At 41.0% G+C, this 19,470-nt stretch overlaps 1 pseudogene across 1 annotated transcript in view; it reads right to left on the reverse strand.

Moving 5' to 3' along the window:
- Positions 1 to 8,408: 8,408 nt before the first annotated feature.
- Positions 8,409 to 19,470, reverse strand: part of LOC146757148 (uncharacterized) — a 58,226-nt pseudogene continuing 47,164 nt past the window's right edge. The window contains exons 27-35 of the transcript XR_014936952.1: positions 18,258 to 18,433; positions 17,996 to 18,062; positions 15,347 to 15,459; positions 14,798 to 14,939; positions 13,744 to 14,037; positions 12,824 to 13,056; positions 12,190 to 12,436; positions 10,220 to 10,265; positions 8,409 to 8,670 (exon numbers count right to left, since the gene is read on the reverse strand). The product of XR_014936952.1 is annotated as an uncharacterized LOC146757148 (transcript). The remainder of the gene's footprint in view (positions 8,671 to 10,219; positions 10,266 to 12,189; positions 12,437 to 12,823; positions 13,057 to 13,743; positions 14,038 to 14,797; positions 14,940 to 15,346; positions 15,460 to 17,995; positions 18,063 to 18,257; positions 18,434 to 19,470) is intronic.

Raw genomic sequence — 19,470 nt, forward strand, 5'->3', positions numbered from 1 at the left:
CCTGGAAAGCCCAGCTGCACGCTGGCAGCCGTGGCCTGTGCATCATCCTCCCCTTGAGGCCCAAGGAGTTGTTTGTTTTTATGTATTCAGTATTGGTGTGGCATTTTGTTGTTTTGTTCAGCTTTGAGATCAAGGGGTAATTTAACACCGTTGGAAGTAATTGGGGTTCAGGAGTAGCACATGTAGAATTTTGATCATGCAGCAAGTTGTGATTTCTACTGTGTTAAAGAACTGGCACACACATATACGCCTGCAGCCGGAGCTTGATTGACTCTCGTCAATACGGCCTTCCAAAGCCCGGCCCTGGGGAGCTGTCCAAAAATTTTCCAACATTTTGTATTACCTAAGTTTATTTTAAACAGCCAAGGAGGAGTAATCTCTTAAAGGCTTTTTTAAAGGCATTGGACTAGGTTTTGATTATCACGTCTCAGGAAGCTTCTGCATTCCACCTAGTGCTAATGGGATAAATCAAGAGCAGATTACACAAGAGATTCAGGCCTTGCTGCCAGTCTTTTATGAATCAGAACTTTGTTTCATGTTGCCAGATATTGTGGTTTCCTTTTCAGGAGATTCCTTTGCTGTATAATAAGAAGGCCAACTGCATCCTGGCCTGCATCAGAAACAGTGTTGCCAGCAGGAGCAGAGAGGTGATTGTCCCCCTGTTCTCAGCACTGATGAGGCCGCAGCTCGAGTGCTGTGTTCAGTTTTGGGCCCCTCAGGGCAAGGAAGACATGGAGGCCCTGGAACGTGTTCAGAGGAGGGCAACAAAGCTGGTGAGGGGTCTGGAGCACAGGCCGTATGAGGAGCGGCTGAGGGAGCTGGGATTGTTCAGCCTGGAGAAGAGAGTTTCACTCTCCCATCTTCTACAACAGGAGTCCATTCTTCTTTCTTATCGTTGATGGGCGGCAAGTTTCCGTGGACTCTGCATTCTGTTCTTGAGCTTACGTGCCCGCAAGCGTCTTGTCCTTCAGCGTGGACCCACTCCAGCTCTGTGAAAAGGCTGTTCTCACAATTTGGAAAGGCTGTTCTCATGGTTCGGGAGACAGCCAGAGCTGGGGAATGGATGCATGGCACCCTAACTCTGACCAGCAAGGGAACGAGAATGGAAATGCAGACACTGCCAACTTCTACCAGTTTAAATCTGCTTCCAAACTGTTGTGGTTTGGTAATTTGCTTGGTGTTGCTATTCCACATCAGAACATCATGTGGGATAACGGGAGTAAAGGACACAAGTTTTTTATTTCTTTCTTTTCTTTTTCTGTGGACAGCCTTAAATGGGCATGGGGGGAGGGAAGCGGCAGCGGAGGGGAGGCCACCCTGCCCCATACATGCCCCCCCACCCCATAACTCCCCCCACCCCACATATGGCCACCCCTCCACCCCATAGAAGCTCCCCCTGCCCCACAGAAGGCCCCCTGCCCCATATAAGCCCACCTCCACCCCACATATGGCTGCCACCCCGCCCCACAGAATAGCTCATGAAGCTTCTTTAGAGCAATACAGTTTATTCAGTCTAAATGAACATGTGAACTTAATTACTCCACCATACAGTAAGCCTAGGATGAGGAATTAAATAGATCCCTTTATGGGTTTTGACATGAGTGAGGTTTTGGCAAGTTGTGCAATTTTTTATGATCTTTAGTGGGTTTTGTTGTTTCTTTTTTCCTTCCTAAATTAAAAACAAGAGCATCTTTCCTTCTGATACAGATTATGCCTCAATCTGTAAGTGTAAATCAGAGGCAGACTTCAGGCACAGGAAGGCAGTAAACATACACAGTTATAAATTCAAGTACATTTGGACTTGATAAAAGCACAGTAATCCACTGTTAACTGAGAAAGCCGCTTGGCATTCTGATCTGCTCATCATCATGGGAATCTTGCTACCCTTGTGGAGATGTCTTACTTTTGAACTCAGTCCTGTCCTGTTTCTGTCTAGTTCTTCGTAAATACTGATGCATCAGGAAGGAGAAATACTAGGGATTACTAGGAAGAACAATAGAACAGCAGGCATCATTGTGTCATTGCGTAAATACCTGGTATGCCTTGAATTTCAGAGGGTTGCAGTAGGAAAATGCACAATGAGCAGAAGTTAGAATAACGAGAGGTATGAAATGTTATATGTCAAGGAAAACCTGAATAGACAAAGGCTTCTCAGTGTGGAAAAGGCACAGCTGTAGAGTCAGCTGATTGCTGAAATGGTACAATGAGGTGGGAGAATACCACGAGAATTTGGCATTTAAGTGATAGAGCTCTACAGTTAAATTTAAGCAATAAAAACAAAACTAAGTCTTCACTTTCTAGGTTTGCATCAGAGGATTTTAACAATTGGTAACTTGTTTTTTATTACAGTGCTGTCATTGGTGAGATCGATGAAGAGACAGATTCAGCTCTTGACTTAGGGAATATTCGAGCAGAACCCTTAAGTTCAGTTGTGCATTGAAAAGAAGAGAATGCACAAGGACTTTGTAAATCTTTGGTTGTACAGACCTATTTAACAATGTTCAACAGTTTTTACAAATTGTGCGTAACTTGTCTAGTCACCAGTTGTTTTTTTTTTTATTATGAATATGTTGTAGTTTCGCTTGTAAATTAAAGTTTCTACATTTTACTAAGTATGTTTTTGTTGGATTTACTTTGGACATTTCATGCTGTGTAATTTCACTATGAATAATGGGAAACTCGAGCAATATCAGGACAGGGGGCTCTAGTATAGAGTTCAAAGAAGGTAATGCATCTCTATTCACAGGCTGACAAAGATGTAGGTGCTAGAGCATTCTTGGAGAAGCTGAGAAAGGTGATTTCAGACTCTTTCAGAAAAGACTGCTGACAAAAACTGGCAGCACAAAGCCCTATTAGGTTGATAGGCTGTGCATTGTTGAACTCTTCTTCAACAAGGTAGGCAAAGGATGGTCTGCTCACGGGTCTGGTTAGAATTTCAGACTGCAATTCAGTGCTGCCAGGAGGGAGACTACTCAGAAGCAAAGTTCTGTGTGACAGCTTAAACTGTCAGCTGTGAAGTTTGGTTACCTACACATGTAGACATCAGCAAAGTTAAGATTATTTTTTACTTTTGGATTGCATTCAAATTTTCTGTTTCAACAGCAGATTTTATTTCAGTTTTGATGCCATTGGTTTTGGTCTGGATTTGACCAAAGACTGTGCTGGTTACACTGGTGAAGAAATCGGAGAGAGAAGAACTGGTAACAAAGGGGTTCTTTAAATCAAACAGAAGGCCCACTACCCTTCTAAAAACTACAAAGGTGAAATAGCCTAATAAAGTTACACTCTACAGTGGATTGTTAGGTCTTAATTAGAGCTTAATTTTGAGAGAAGTTTCATTCTCAGATGTTGGAAGAAGTCTGGGAGAGGAAAAAGGGAACCACAAGCCGTTATTGTTTTGGACAGGGCTGTGCCAGTTGCTGTGTGCCATTTGGCTGGCTGCTAAGATTCCTGTGGTTTCCCACTCTGTACGGATGTAGAAAAGAAAGTGTTTCCTAGGAGATAAGTGGTAATTTCTGCAAAAGAAGTCCTTTCTCTCACTGAAGGAAAGAAAAAAGTACTCAACAAAGAAGAACAATTCTCAGGCTTGAAGGTACTCTCAGTACGGACTGCTGGTCTTAAGACTGACAGATGGTTCCTCAGTACATGGAGAGTCCTACTGAAATACATATAAGGTGTCAGTTCACAGTGTTCTTGAAAAGCGGCTTTTCCTGCCAAGAGCCAAAATCGAGTATGATAAATAACAAGAAACTGAGTAAAATTCAATGTGTCCTTGCAAATTAGCAAACTGATTTTACAAAAATGAGCAGGGAAGAGAAAGATGATGTTGAGGACAAAAGGAAGTAACACTGAATTGGAGGTAATCGTCATAATCCACTACGTTTCCTGTGTTGCCTGATGTTGGTCGCTTCCTCCTTTTGTTTATTTAAAAGACATCTTGGAGTTAAGGGACAAATCTTGGCTAACACTGGAAAAGGATGTCTCCAGTGAAAGGACTGAGCTGGCTTATAAAAAGATGTGTTGAATTCATTTGGTGTGCTTGAAGCAAAACAAAAGCCACCTTTGTAGTCAAAGAGCAAGTTCCTTAATTGCAATCCGTGTGCAGAGCCTCCGTGTCCACACGTCTGCAAAATTCTTCAAACATTAGTTGGTCAACCCATAGGCTGAAGGAATGTGATTCTGTTTTGAGGACTTAGTCTGATAAGGGAGGCTTTCTGTCCAGCTCATCCCTTGCTATCAGCTACAGCCTGTTATCCTTAGGCCTTGGACTTGGTGAGTATCAAACATGCTGAGCTAGATCTGGAGACTCATCAGGTAGTGTGATGTATCTAGTACGATTCCATCAGTATACTACCTTCCCAACAAACATACCAGTTCTGTATGTGTGAATAGATGCTTTTCCACCTATTAGCTTTCGATGGGTGAAGCTGTGCTCCACTGAGAATTTTACTCTGCAGGTAAAATGATCCTAAATACCTGGCTGGTGTTCTCAATGCCTTGCTGAGAGGTGATTTAGTTGATTCCATGGCTGACAGTTCATGGCTTGGTATTTGGTCATGTTCCTTTAGGAACTGAATGACCTTGAAGGCACTTCTCAGCACAATGAAAGCCTCTCAGAAGAGACTCAAACTCCAAATGGGAGTAATGCCACTGTAACTACATGGTTTATGCTTGCAAGGTTTATTTGGTCTATAGTATTTGTGAACACATCTGCCTCTTTCGCATCCTTCAGGCTGTGGGTTTAAGGAGTGACAGTGACAACCAAAGGAAGTGTGAGCCATGGAGCCAGACATAGCAGCTCTGCCTTCATGTCTGGCAGCACTGTATGCAACTTGGCTAATTTTTAGTAATTGTATTTTCATTCCTACCTTCCAGCTGTGTGTTCTGCTTAGTGATTAGAACCATGAAAGTCCATGAGTTTTCTTTGAGTGGAAGAGGGTTCTTCAGTCTCAATTGCTGTCCAGTCAATGAGGGGAAACTTGTACCAGGTTTAGTTTAACTACATGTGGCAGAAGGTAATGAGTCAGGTGTTTGCCTTGAAAATCCCACACTTGCCTCTAATACTCTTTTAAGGATTTATTTATTTATTTATTTATTTATTTATTTACAGTAATTTTTACAGCAATTACAGAAACTGTGACATTTCTTCCAGTAGTAGAATCTTCCCTGAAGAAAATAAAAGCTCTGCTGATGAAGGTAGAAATCAAAGGTGAAAACAATAGCAGTCAGACTCCTGCCAAGAGCCACTTGCCTGCACTGTGATCCTGACCTTATCCAGGCAGTAATATCTTCCTTCCTGGACCTTGCAGCACGTTCCAGGAACTCGGGGACTTGTGCTGAACAATGTGTTGCTGCTGTTAGTCTGACATCAGTAACGCTGGCCCTGAATGGGTGCCAAGAAATGTCACTCCACAATGAACTCCTCCACTTGCACTGTTATATAAATGGTGTTGGTTTCTCCTGGGGACACGAGGGCAGGAGGAGGGCAGTCCCTGTACGATTTTTGTTCTCTGAAACATCAGTAGTGGTTGTTCCCCACACCTCCTTGTCATCATTGTGTCATGGTTTTGTAATTTTGTAATTTTGCTATCAGTATTCCACATCATAACATCATGTAAAGTATGGATACTTCTATTGAATGTGCAGTCCACAGAAGAAGACTACACATCCCAGAGAACAGCAGGGGTAATGATAAGTCACGGGACCAGGACGCTGTATAATCTCGTTCCCAGGCTGGAGTGCCCTCCTTCTTCTCTTGGACTTCTCGGAGAGTGGGAAGCGTTCCAGCCGTGTCGCATAGAGTTCACAGTCGGCCTCTCTGTTTTCGGGGACTCTCTCTCTCTCTGTTTGTTCGATTTGTTAGCCTCAATTATATTATATTGTGTTATCTTGTATTTCGATATCATATCCGCAGGCACCGAACCCCAAGGGGCCACACACGCTCCACCTCACTGCTCCGGCAGCCCAACTCTAACTCGGTCCGGTCCTGGGCTTGGCGCAGCTGCTAGTCCGATGGCAATGGAAATTATAATAATTGATCACAGACCGTTACAGATTTCTTTGTTCTTTCTCCACACCCACTGCTGCATTTGACTAGTCTTTAAAAAATCTGTCATGGGTTACTTAGATTTACCTATGCCCGTGACAGGGGAAGCCACCCCGTGGGCCCCCCCGGGGCCCAGAAAGGAGGGATAAAAACAGCGGCAATCTAAGGAGGAAAAACTTATTTTACTAAATATGATATCGAAATACAAGACTCCTCACAAATTGAGGATTTCCCCTGCAGTTTCCTTAAATGACAGCATTCCCTGTCCCTTCTCTATCACAAGGAACTATCCACTCCCTGCACTGAATCTAGTTTAAAGTGCTGGTAATCAATCCAACCAGCTTGCTCCCCAGCATGCTTTTGCCCCACCTGCTCTGTCACATTCTGTCTGATGTCCACATACCTGGTCTCTCAAAGGCCTGCCCAAGATCACAGTAACCAAAACCTTGATCTGACACCATTACCTGAGCCAGTAATTTACCTGGCCCATTCTCCCTCTTCATTTCTCAGCCCCCAGTCAGCAGTACAGAGAAGACTACTTGTGTTCCTGCTCCCTTTAACATCTTCCCAAGGGATTCAAAGTCCCTTTTAATGTTCTGTAATTTCCTTTTTTGCAGCCTCCTGGGACCCTACTTGAATGAGACCTTGAGTGGGTAGTAGCCTTCTATTTTATCAGAGGCAGTAGAGTCTTCTTAACATCTGTGACATGTGCCCCCAGATAACAGCAAACTGCTCTGGAGATGTTATTTTTGGTGGCAAATTCGGGGCCTCAGTGCCTCCCAGCAAGGAGTCTCAATTACCAAGGCTCGTCAGCTGTTTTTGGTGGCACTAGTTTTAATAGGACTCCTTGGTTGGCCCTGCCCTGCATGCTTGTTGTATGCAGTGGAAGCAGGGACAGGTAGCTGGGAAGGGGCCAGGGATGCCGTCTGGACATGCATGGGATCAGGAAGGCTGAGGCACAGATGGAACTGAACTTGGCGAGGGATGTAAAAATAACCAGAAGGGAGCCTACAGGTGCACTGGGCAGAAGTGACAGACCTGGGAGAGTGCACTCCCTCTGACAAATGAGGAAAGAGAACTGGCTTTAACCAACATGGAGAAGCGCAAGGTACTCTATGAGTGCTTTGCTGTCTGGATTCTGCTGGAGATATTCTTCCACCTGGCTCCTGGCTTGTACCAGCTGGAGAGAGCACAAAGGGCCACCAGAAGTTATCTCATAAAGGAATGGCCAACCTGCAGAAAAGGCTCCAAAGATCCCCCTCCCAAGCATGGCCAGGTTTACAACAGAGACTTTACCCTCGGCTTCCTGTTAATGAATCACCACCGAAGACCTGAAAGTGGTTCAGCACACCCATTAAAATCACAACCCTCCACACTTGTTTCAAGCATATACCCCTTAATTTCTATGATGACAAACCTTATGACATATAGTAGCTGTTTGCCCCACTGCTTCAAGTACCCAGGAGGAAAAGAACACAAATGCATGCTGGCCACTTGTCTGATCTCAGGGCAGACTGAAGGCACCAGAAGGAGAGATGGAAGTGAGCAGAGGAGGACTGTAGCAAGTCATAGAGGCAAGGAATGAGGTGGAAAGCAAGTCAAGAAGGCCAACAGAATAAAACAAAGATGTACCAGATATGAAAGTTTATTAAATACCAAGTTGGAACATAAATATCTGGAATTAAATATAGCATATTAGTGTCACAAAATACATTCATATAAAAAGGTGCAGTTGGACCAATTGGACAGAAGGTTGAAATATTAATTTTCCTTCTTCCCACTATGAACCGCTTCAGGTTCATCATGTGTTCATCTACCAACTGTGAATGTCTTAAGATGAGTCAAATTCTAATGCAAAATCCAACAAGGATATCAAGTCAGAAATATCAAAAAGGTCACATTAAAGCTTTCTTGGCACTGCTACACACGCACAGTATTTTTAAACCCTAGGTGCGTGAAAGTGACAGCAATGTAAAGTGCATTCTTCTCCAGCTTAATCACTGCTAAAACTTCCACTTAACCAGCAGAAATATTCACAGCATCAGGACGGAAACAGCTGGCAGGAATCCAATCAAAATCTCCTATGCGTTAAAATAACACTGGAGACTCTACCACAAACAGTGGAAGGGTTAAATAGAACCAAAGGAATGCTTCTGGTAAAACCTTTAACAAAAAACATGGAGCAAAATAATGTGTCAAAAACATTTTGACAGTTCCGTCAAGTTCAAGAACCAACCTTACACAGTCTGACAGTAATTAAAAATAGATATGGTTCTTATCCTGAGTGCAAAATAAACTGACTACCCCTCGGTGACCAACAGGTAAGTGCAGAGTGTCAACCTATTTAATATATTTAAAATTTATATTCAAACCGCAGTAAAGATGTTTCCACACTAAGCTGCAGGATGGGAAGTCACAGACCTCCTATGTAAACAAATGATCTCCAGTACTTTTCCCTTTACATTTTAAATAAAAATATATTTAGATCAGGTAATTTTGGTTTAAAACATCCCAGTACTCCTGTACCGCTCTGCAAAGGGGATCCTGGTCAACATTGAGATTTTTTGAAGATCCATAAGTAGATTTCATTAGAGAAGCTCTAGCAGTTTCAAGCTCAGCGGTGGCTGGAAAGAAAAGAAACAAGATTGACGATGTTACTTTTACAGTAGATTGAGTCAAATCAGTCACTGTAAAAACATTACTGATAACTGATCAGGCTACGCTCTACAGAGATATTTAAAAACTTCCAAGGAAAACACAAATCAAAAAGGACAGGCATAAAGGAAGAAACATTTTTTCACATTCAATGATCAGCCAATACAATTTTTAAAGCTAGTTAAAGAAATTCCAGGTTTTAAAAACACAGAATGGTTTGGGCTGGAAGGGACCTTTTAAGATCACCCAGTTCCAATCTCCCTTCTATAGGCAGGGACAGCTCCCTCTAGACCAGGTTCCTCAGAGCCCCATCCGGACTGGCTCTGAATGCCTGCAAGACGGGGGCTATGCACAACATCTCTAAGCAACCTGTTCCAGAGTCTCACCACCCTTACATTAGGAAGTAAAGAGTTTCTTCCTAATATCTAGTCTAAATCTACCTACTTTCAAGTTTACAGCCATTTCTCTGCATCCTGTTATTACATGCCCATATATATATATGAAAGTTTCAGCCTTAACTTTAACTGCCAGGGATGTCTTAACTTTCCCTGGCTAAACCCTCTTTCGTTCATGGAAACACATCTTCGATGGAAGCAGAAAAGGATTTTCAGTACTTCCATCCATCAGCCTTTTCCAGACAAGATCCCCAGACCAAGCAAATACTACGGCTCCTACTACACATGTAATTATGTTTGAATATGCAAATAGGCACATGGCAGTTTCTGTCTATTCAGGGAAATTGGAAGAGCTGTGAAGCAACAGCTGGATTCTCAAGGGCTCCCTGCTTCAAAATAACTTTAGGAACAGCAGCAGTGACTCTGGCAGAATGCTAATTGTGAAACAGTATGAATTCTTCTCTGAAGACCTGGCCTTTTATTATAGAACAGGCTTTACACTGCATATTAAAAGCAATCAGTTCATGCTGTGTTTGCCTATATATTGCTGAATGATTTTTACCTAAAGAAAGGCTATCTTTTCCACTGATTCTTCTTTATCCAAGAAGTATGGATAAAGAAGTATGGATTCTTCTTTATCCAAGACAAGTATGACAACATGTCAGGTACAAAAAAAAGCAATGAAAAAGAGCAAGCAAAAATTAAGAACACCAGAAAACGTATATGGTATATTTGAAGTGCTGAATGCAATGAATGTATGCAGAAAGAGAAGTAGTGACAGAAGTCCATAAAAATCTTATTTCTGGGCTTTTTTTTTTTTTTTTTTTTACATTTGATGTTTGTGCCTGAGGATGAAAGGTGACTTGAACTTAAGCCAAGTGTATCTGTGCGGGGGAGATGGTTTGCTCTCCATGCTTTTTCTCAAAAGTAGCTGCAGAACATTCTGAAGAGTATATTGGTTAGCAGGAAGTTTTCCATTAAAACTCTCTAAGTTAGAGTTAAAAACAGCCCCACACTGTGCTTCAAACAGCACAAATCTTGACAACTTTTGAAAATAATTACATAGAAGTTACGAACAGTCATCATCTTCCTTAAAAACACTGATATCAGAGTAGCATATTACCTTGCTGAAGTTCCTTATTGATTTTTTCCTCCAATTCCTTCTGTACCTAGAATTATAAATAACACATGCATTATAAATAACACTGCACATTTTATTAAGTAACAGAAACCAGCTTGGATCGCTAGAAAGGAGCATTTGCCCCTCGCTCTCCCAGGAGATGTTTATTTACTGTCATTTACTCTGAATGCAAAGTTTTCATAAGGAGAAATTAGACCTTTTAAAGGGCCACAGTCCAAACACCGTATGCGATCATTTACATTTGAAGATATTTGCGACTCCTGTGTTATTTTCCATCAGGTCTTTAACGCATAGAAGTAATTGTCAAAACAGACAGCATATAGCTTCCAGACTCATGTAATTAGCAAATACAGTTAAGTGCTTGGAGCATGTGGCTTACGTGGAGAGGCTGAGAGCATCAGGACTGTTAAGCCTGGAGAACAGAAGGCTTGTGGTCTCACCTACAGGTGTAATTATCTGACTGTGGGATGCAGCATAAAGAAGACAGAACAAGAAATTTCTCGGTGGTGCCAAGTAAAAGAACAAGAGGAACAGGCAGAAGTCAAAAGAGTGGAAATTTATAAGACTGCTAAAAATCAGGAGTGCAGACAGGAAATAAAATCAGAAAGGAAACAGAAACTGAGAGACGGAATGGGAAGTAGGAGTTCCCTTTCTTATGCTACCAGTAGGAAAACTGGTTTCATGAATCCATGCACTCACGCTGGTTGCAGCTAGCAGAAGTCACTATTATTTCCTGCACCCACTTTTCAGAGCTGCATTTCTTTCTCTTGTTTGTAATCAGTGCAATTTGTTTCTTCAAACAGTTGCATGGACAAAGTAATTGATACCAGCATTTTGAATAACGGCGGCGTAAAGTATTTTCAGCTTCTTATCCTTGAAGCTTTATCAAAGCTTTTGCAAAATCAAAGCCAAAATCTACACGAGCTTCCTCATCCCAGGAGATGCTCACACTCTACTTCAGATAACCTCCCTTACTTTGAAAAACACCAAATGTGCACTGAGAGCTTTAAATAAAAACAAAAGTGCAAGATGACTACACGAGGCAAACTCCAATTTAAGTTCCTTAGTTTCCAGTTATTATGAACTTTACTGTCGGGAGAACTTGTAATCTCCTCCATCCAAGAAGGCAGCACTTAGTTTGAATTTAATGGCAATACAGAGGTGGTTTTTTTTGTTGTTTTTTTTTTTTTCCCCAATAGAAGGAAACAGATTACTGGAAAAATCTGAGGTATAACTGAAGCAAAGACAAGGCTCAGAGTCAGGTAAACTCTTGTCTTTTTAAGTAGCCTGGTGAACAGGCCAAGTACTAAGCAGCACAACTGGCAAAGTACTTCAAAGCTATTGCAGAAGTTGCAATCATGTATAAATTGCTGCAAAATATTATAAAGCTGTGAAGACTTGAAGAGTAGGTTGTTGTTTTCTCAGGTAATAATACATAGCAGGAAGCACAAAAAGAAATGTTTACTAGGCACAGCATGCATCCCACAGCAGACTGTATAAGAAGAAGCAAAGCAATCATACTCACATCATCCTAGTTTTAAAGGATATCTTTGTTAGTATTAATGTACTAAAAGAAACTAAAAATGAAGATCAGTAAGGAAAAAAACAACGTGGCTTGACCAGAGATGTCTGATGGGCTGAGCAAAGATGTCAAAGTTATCCATTTCAAGTATGTCATACACTTATGCACATTCTATACAGTAAAGTTTAATAAATAGCTTAGCTGGGAACTTCCAATGCCACAGCAGCTGCTTATTAAATTTTCTCTAGTTGAAAAAAAAGAAAAAAAAAACAATACAAAAACCTTACATAAGTACATAGTTATGTGTATATACAGTTAGATAGTTCATCATTTAGATGTCAGTATTTTTGGTGTCTGAGCACTCTAGGAATTCTGTACAATCTTAATGACCTAAAGTCTTCATCACTGAAGAGTATTTCACAATGCTTACCTTATCCATGTACACTTCAACTTTTTTTCTTGCCAATCATGCAATCCCAGCAGCATCTAGGAAGCATTCCCCTTGGCTGAAGCTTCTGTTCAGTGTGGAATTGTTTCTGAGATTTCCCAGTTCAGCTGAATATTTTCCTGGACTTGCAGGAGGACCTCCACTGACAGTGCTGCTCGCAATTAAAGATTTGTTTCTTTGGCGTTCCTCAAAGAGCTTACAATTGGCTTCTGCAAGTCTCTTGGTTGTTCTGAAATATTTAAAAACACACAAAGAATTATCTTTGATAATATTTTTGCAGAGTCACTTCTTCCAGGTCTTTGACTACTATTCAGCTTTTGAAAAGAGAAGGCATTAGAAGTCCAAAATGAGAGGGGCCCAAAGGCCATGTGTTAAAATGCTATCAACTTCAAACATGGGCCAGTGATGCCATAACTAGTGGTGTGACTGCTAGAACACTGAAGTGAAATGATGGTGGTTCCAAAAATAAAGGAGAAAGGTTTTAGAGGGTTACGCTTACATCCATAGTGCTGACAAGACACAGAAAAAGGATTTTAGGAGGAAACAGTACAAGGTTTTTCATGCAAGCTACTGCTACTTCACGTCTTGTTACCACTCCAAAAAAGCACGCACTTACCTTTCCAGCTTATTTGCTAGCCTTATTCTCATTTTCATTTCTTCACGATGCAGCTCTTTGTATTTTTCCACTTCCGCAAGCATAGATTCGTTTTGAAAAATACTGTCTTTGGTATTTTTTATTTTGTCCAACTCACATTCAACCTCTTTTATTCTGCACTTCAGCTGGTCTCTCAGCGAGGCATGATGATTTTCTCTGATTTGTTCTATCTTGTCTTGTGAGGCTGCCTGGACCTGAAGCAGATAATACAATTTCAACCATTGCAAAGAAAAAGTGAACTGCATCTCCCTATACGGTTGCCCATAACCAATTTAAAGGGCCCAGTTTTACTCAACTGAGTCAACTGGACCTTTTCACTACTATCAGCAATCAAGGCAAAACCCTGGAACCAACACGTTAAATAACTGTTTTCATCCAGACAGATCTGCTCTTAGCAATATTACTTATGGGAGCAGCTACTAAAAGAATGCTATGGCTGAAGGACAGGGCACACAAAAAGGATTCTACAAAGAAATTATGAGAATCCCATCCCCACTCTTTCTGCCCCACGGTAACTTCAGTGACTTCTTCCCTGAGCATTTTATCCTGTACAATGATAAAACATAACCTGTACGTATGGCCAAGCCATCTCTAAGTTATAGCATTCATGTGATGAACAGCAATAACAAGATGACCAGATGGCCATAGCTTCTTCTAAGAACTGCAAAACAGAAGTCTGTCAAGGGACGGCTATTAGCTTGGGGACCTGCAGGCAAATTACACACACAAAAGCACTTTTGCCAAACAATTTTCCATTCTTCCACTTCCCTTCAGGAAATATAGAAGTATGGCACTAACACAAAAAACCAAAGTACGAACAAGAAATGGCAAAAAGAAGTTACATAATAAAAACTACAGACATACACAACAAATTCACTTACCTGCAAAAACAAATTGACTTCTTGAAGTTTTTGATTTATTTCTTGTGCAGCTCGCTCTTCCACTTCTTTCTTGTATCGTTCGATTTGGTTGTAAGTCATCATGTGCACATTGTGGACAGCCTCCAGATGTTGTCTCAGGTTTGCCACCTCTTCTTTCAGCTGGCATCTGGTCTTCTCTAGTTTTTCATGTTTTTTCATGTTTAGAGCCAGCAGTTCTTGCAAATAATGGTTTTGTCCTTGTAGTTGGACGCATTTTTTACACTCTAAATCCAGCTGATGAGAAAGTTCAGTAACCTACAGACAGTAATAAAATGAACTTAGAGGGGTGTAAAATTATTCTCTGAAAATTTATGAAGGGGAAGACCATCAAGTCTGTAACTGTCATCTGCTGACTCAGTACCCGAGTCAAAGGAAAGACAAGATCATCTTTTAAGGGAAGAACAACTTTTAAGTTCTTGCCAATAGGGTTCCTTGACTTACAACCTTCCTCAGTTCTGCAGCAAGTAAAAGATCAACAAGTAGCAAACTAGCAGAATTTCACTTACGGGAGTGTGCTGAAAGGCACTAGGGCCATTCTTTTGTGCACTGCTCTACTGCTCGATGGAAATCAAACCACTCTACCCAGACAGCAGAAAGAATGCCTATCATGCTTCAGGGGGAATGTTCCAGTACAGAGTTAACTGGGCACAGGTAACAAGTACTCCTCCTGCCATTGCTCTTGAAAGCTTTGTAAACAGTGCTTCAAAAAGCAGCTTCCACAGCAGTGGTAAAGGAAGGTATTTTCTCTCTAGGTCAAATCCAGTGTCTGGTTGCAAGAATATGTACAAAATATGAGATGTTTCAGTAGTTTCCAAGGTCAACTGTGAAGCCAATTTTCTCTCCCAGAAATATAACTTTTCCATACCTACTGAAAAGAATATTACAAGTCTCTAGAAATTAACATGACCCAAACAAAACAACAACAACAACAACAAACAAAGAAACAAACAACAACAAAAACAACAACAACAACAAAAACCACCAAAAAACCCAAAAAGAAACAACAAGAACTTGCCTTTGTTCTTGATTTTTCAACTTCATTCACCATTTCAGAATACCTGTTCTTCATTTCTCCCTGGAAATTGAACTGGGAGTCTCTTTCTTTGGCTTCGTGCATCTTTAGTTTTTTCACAGCTTTCTTCAAAAGGCTCTTGAACCTGCACAACAAATCAGTCAAGAAAATAAGCAAAGGAACTAGGTATCTATTTGTCACGCTTGTACAAGAAAAGCATAGCTATGGCTTGCTTCATTTTTACCATGCTCAACAGGCCAAAAGTTAATAAGAAAAACCAGCATTTCAATGCAATAGATCACCTGGAGGGTCCACATTTCACCTCAACAGAGGAAAAAAAGACTTCCCTCCCAGAAGTGCAAGGCAGCCTACATTTGCTCTTCTTATGGCAGCTACAGAAAATCATAGGCTCATGTACCAGAACTGTCTTGCAAGAACTGATGTGAGATCTGAATTTGTTCAGAGTTAAACACACCTACTTTTACATGCAAGTTCCTTAAAGCCTGACTTCTAACCTACATGAGCTCTCTTTCAAGTACTAGTGAACCATACCTGTCACATTCCTTCTGCAGTTCAGTATTTCTTTCCCTTTCCTGGTCAAGACATGCTTCAAGTGGTCGTTTCAATTCTATCGGCTTCTTCACATTCTTTCTTTCATTCTCACACTTTCAAAAAACAAACAAACAAAAATACATGATACACTCAGCACAGGACAGTACACATAGCAACTGCAGATAGCACATATCCATCCCTTTGCCACATTCAGCAGAACACTGAGGCACAGGATTCTTGTAAACATTTAAATCACTTCAGGCTTCACACAAGCGGGCCAAGACCTAGGGATACCAATTAACGCCCCTGCTGAAGCAAATGCTCCTCTGCCCCCTTATTGGGCTTCGTCCCAAAAAGCTGGAAAAAAGATGCTAGAGAATAGCTTCCGCAGTTCCTCTGCTAATAGGTCAGCTTGCACAGGTAGCCACAGCCCTGGAGAACACTGCACACTCTACAGCATTCATTCCAATGACCAGCAGGCTCTTGTGGAAGAGTCTGCTTTTCTGGAATTCACCAGTGTCTTCTCAGTCATTACTTCCATATCTTATTTGTGGGTGTTTACTAATTTAGTTGCTGTTCCTCATGGTGTTTTTTCAGACAAACTACAGGAGAACTGGCAACTAGTTCTGTAGTTTGCATTTGCACCTTATTTATTCTGCAAGGTTTTTAAGCTCCTGTTATTCTGAAAATATGCAGCAGTTCCTCCGTACACTGCACTGAAAATAAGGGGTGTTTTAATCCTGCTTGGAAATCAAGGGGTCAGACAATAACCAGAAGGAAATAAAATAAAGAACACAGGAACTGCTGCCTTGCTCCATGTGCTCAACTGGTATCAAACCACACCGTCTTTCTGATAGCACAACTCCGAGATATTCTCTTGGCTTTTATTCAATTCCTTCATGACACCCAAATCACAATAGTACTCAGGGCCTGAGTAGCAGGGATATAAAATCAGAGTATGTAAGAACTCAAGAAAATGTCAGCATTGCTCTGGGTATTGGCTAGGTGTTAGGGACTGTTTTCTGGGCTCACTTCTTCTAAAAGCTCAGCATTTTCCCTACTCAGTTTAGCAATATGGTCTTCAAGGTGGGCTCTCGACTTTCGATCTTCCTCGCACATCATGCATGAGCCTCTGGATGTCATAGCCAACATATTCTGATTTTGTATCTATGGAAACAACAATGACAAAGGGAATGCCAAGATAACCAGAGAGACAACACTGCACATAAACTGCATTATAAACTAGTAACTCAAATGGAGGCAGGGCTAATCTCTCACCACTAAGGATCTATAGTGAATGTTACACTGAGTTTATAAAAGATGGCTTGAGAAGCACCGTCAAGAATAGCACTTAATGCTAGTGGAAAAAGTGAATGCTCTCTATGCGATAAAATGAGGTTACATCATTTGGAGATAAGAAGACACACATACAACATTAACTCACAGTTTTCTTCATAAAATTCTCCAGATTTCATAATGATACAAAAATGACTGCATTTATAATTGTGCCCACCACTTAAAATTCCCTACACTTACTGACTGTGAAATAACTGCAGATCTCCTCAGAGCAAGAAAATGTTTTCAGAACAGCAATGTTACTTATCCTTTTACACAAAGGAGCAAAGATTTGCATCACAGATGCATTTGTGTGTAAACAAGTTTGCTTATTCAGTTCCCTTTGTAAAGAATGAAAGTTGCCTACATGCTTTGAATAGCACATTTTAAGAAAAAGAGAGACATCCCTGACGTACAGAAGGACATAAAAACCTGAGCTTAAAGGCTTATATGACAAACTCATAAAACTTCCTCATGTGTCTTTACAGGATATGTTAAATGTCGGTTCTCCCTATGTGACAATGTATGGGTAAAATACAGAAGTGTTAAAAATGCTAAAAACCTTCTAATTGGTATAACACCAAAAGAAGATGACAGGAAAGGAACCTGGAAAAGAACTCAGACTGACTTTTCTGGTGCAGATAATCAACAGCTTTTCCCTTCCACTAGATCCTTCTTATTCTCCCTATAGCAGCTTAATTTTCCAACAGCAAACTAATTAAAGAATATTCCAAGGTTACACAAGATGCTAAGCCATGCATGCGCACCAGCTACTTCCCAGCTGCCTGCCACTGACTGCACAGCATTACTTCACCTAGTTGTTCTTTCCTTACCTCAGCCCCCTGCGGGGCAGTAAAGTACCAACACATATTCACAAATGGAAAAAGAACCTAATGAGCTCAGGTGGAAACTATGACAAAGCTCTGAAGATAAAATAGATTTCTCACATCCAGGTTTCCCCTCCCAGATCTCAACCACACATCTCCCTCCTGCTGACACTGTCCGTCCTATCCATCAAAAGAATCATGCTGATTAACACAAACATTTTCATACTACTGCAAAGACAGAAATGGCAGCAGTGAAAGGTGGAGATTCACAACCTTTACCTTATGGGAAAACTCTCAAAACTGGAGAATAGACCATCAGGATTTTCAGAGTACCCTACAGTCACACCACAGCTCAGATGACTCAGCTCCCCTATGATCCCCAGGAAAACCACATAACTTCCCCACGAAAAATATCTAAATAGGCTCAGAAGCTCACATAAAAAAATAAAAAATAAATAAATAAAAGGGAAGTTTATGACTGGCTTACTGAGGCTTCAGTTCTCTTGTCCTGGTGTTGCGCAGCAGCTTCCACTCTGGCATTTTCCATTTCAAGCCTTAAAGAGAAGCACAGATCTTATTAGACAAATCCATAATAGCGCACACTGCAAAAGAATGGTGTGAAAGAATGCTATTTAAAGCAAGAGCTTCTTTTAAAATCATGTTTTACCCTGATGATGCAACAAGGCAATTCTGACGTTTTCAGAGAATCCCAGAAAGCAAAACCTTGCTTCACTCTGTTATTTTCTTACCGTTGGACATGTTCTTCCAGCTGCTTTATTGTAGAACTGCTTCTGGAAGCTGCTAACAGAAGGTCTTTCATTTTTTGGTTAGAAGCTGATATTTGTCTTTCCTTATTATCTAGGTCAGTCTTCAAATCTTGAATGCAACGCTCATATTGAATACGCTGTTGTTCAGAGTCATGTAACTGTAAAGTAGCAATGAGAATCCTCAGCAGCCCGGTTAGGTTCAGTATAGAGAGCTCATTGAGCACTGAAGAATTTGGATATTGCATGTATCTACATACACCCCCTACCCAAAGTACTGGAATCGTTTCCAATTCATTCAAGCCTTCATTCCTCTTAGCAAATAAACAATAACAGATGATATTTCATCATCTGTGACACTGGCCTCTCCCATCTGTACAAAGGATTTTCTATAACACCATTATGAGCATTGACACTGCCAATCCTACCTTCTCAGTGACTTGTGACATCCTGAAATTACTTGTTTGCTATTCTATCGAAAATATTAACCAAAAAACCTCATCCTTTTCCTAAAGTGATTTCACAGCTCATTAGTACGTTATTATGGTAGATGTTTCAGAAAAAACCCACAACTCTCACAGAGAGCAAAAAAGAAAAACTCAAATTCAGCTGTCCAGTATTTCTACTTTTTCTCAGAAATCAGACACCAAACTTGGCCAAACCAAAAGCGATAACCTGCTGAGACACCAGGTCATTTTGCAAAGCAGCTTATCAAATACAGATCTTCTCCAGTTAAAGACATAATGACTTCGTGTCGAAGACCACCCAGTCATGGACACCAAGTGCACAGAACAATGCAGTTCATATACTTGTCTTTAAATCTATACCCCTGAATTTATTTCTAGGATAGGAGGACATTTGCTTATACTTTGAACTCTCTGCTCTGATTTGGCACAGGCATGACTGTGATCACAGATGACAAGGGGCAAGTTGAGAAGACTAAGGGGATAAAGACCACCTTATAGTGTTTACAACCAACCTTATAAGACACAGAAAAACAATTTGTAAATTCAGAGCACCTGTGTAATGTTGCTTCAGATAGTTGGTAGTTTGTACACATCCCATCCACAAATAAATTCTTAATTGTGTTTGACACCAGGAGAGGGAAGTAAGTTGGGAAAAGAAAGAACACTGCTACAACACCCTGGAGCCACAAGAAGAACTTTAGCTGTGGGGCTGAAGAATGGCTCCTACTTGC

The sequence above is a fragment of the Coturnix japonica genome, chromosome 24 (genome assembly GCF_054131305.1).
Source record: "Coturnix japonica strain WE chromosome 24, WE-NBRP24, whole genome shotgun sequence".
Classification (NCBI taxonomy): Eukaryota; Metazoa; Chordata; class Aves; order Galliformes; family Phasianidae; genus Coturnix; species Coturnix japonica.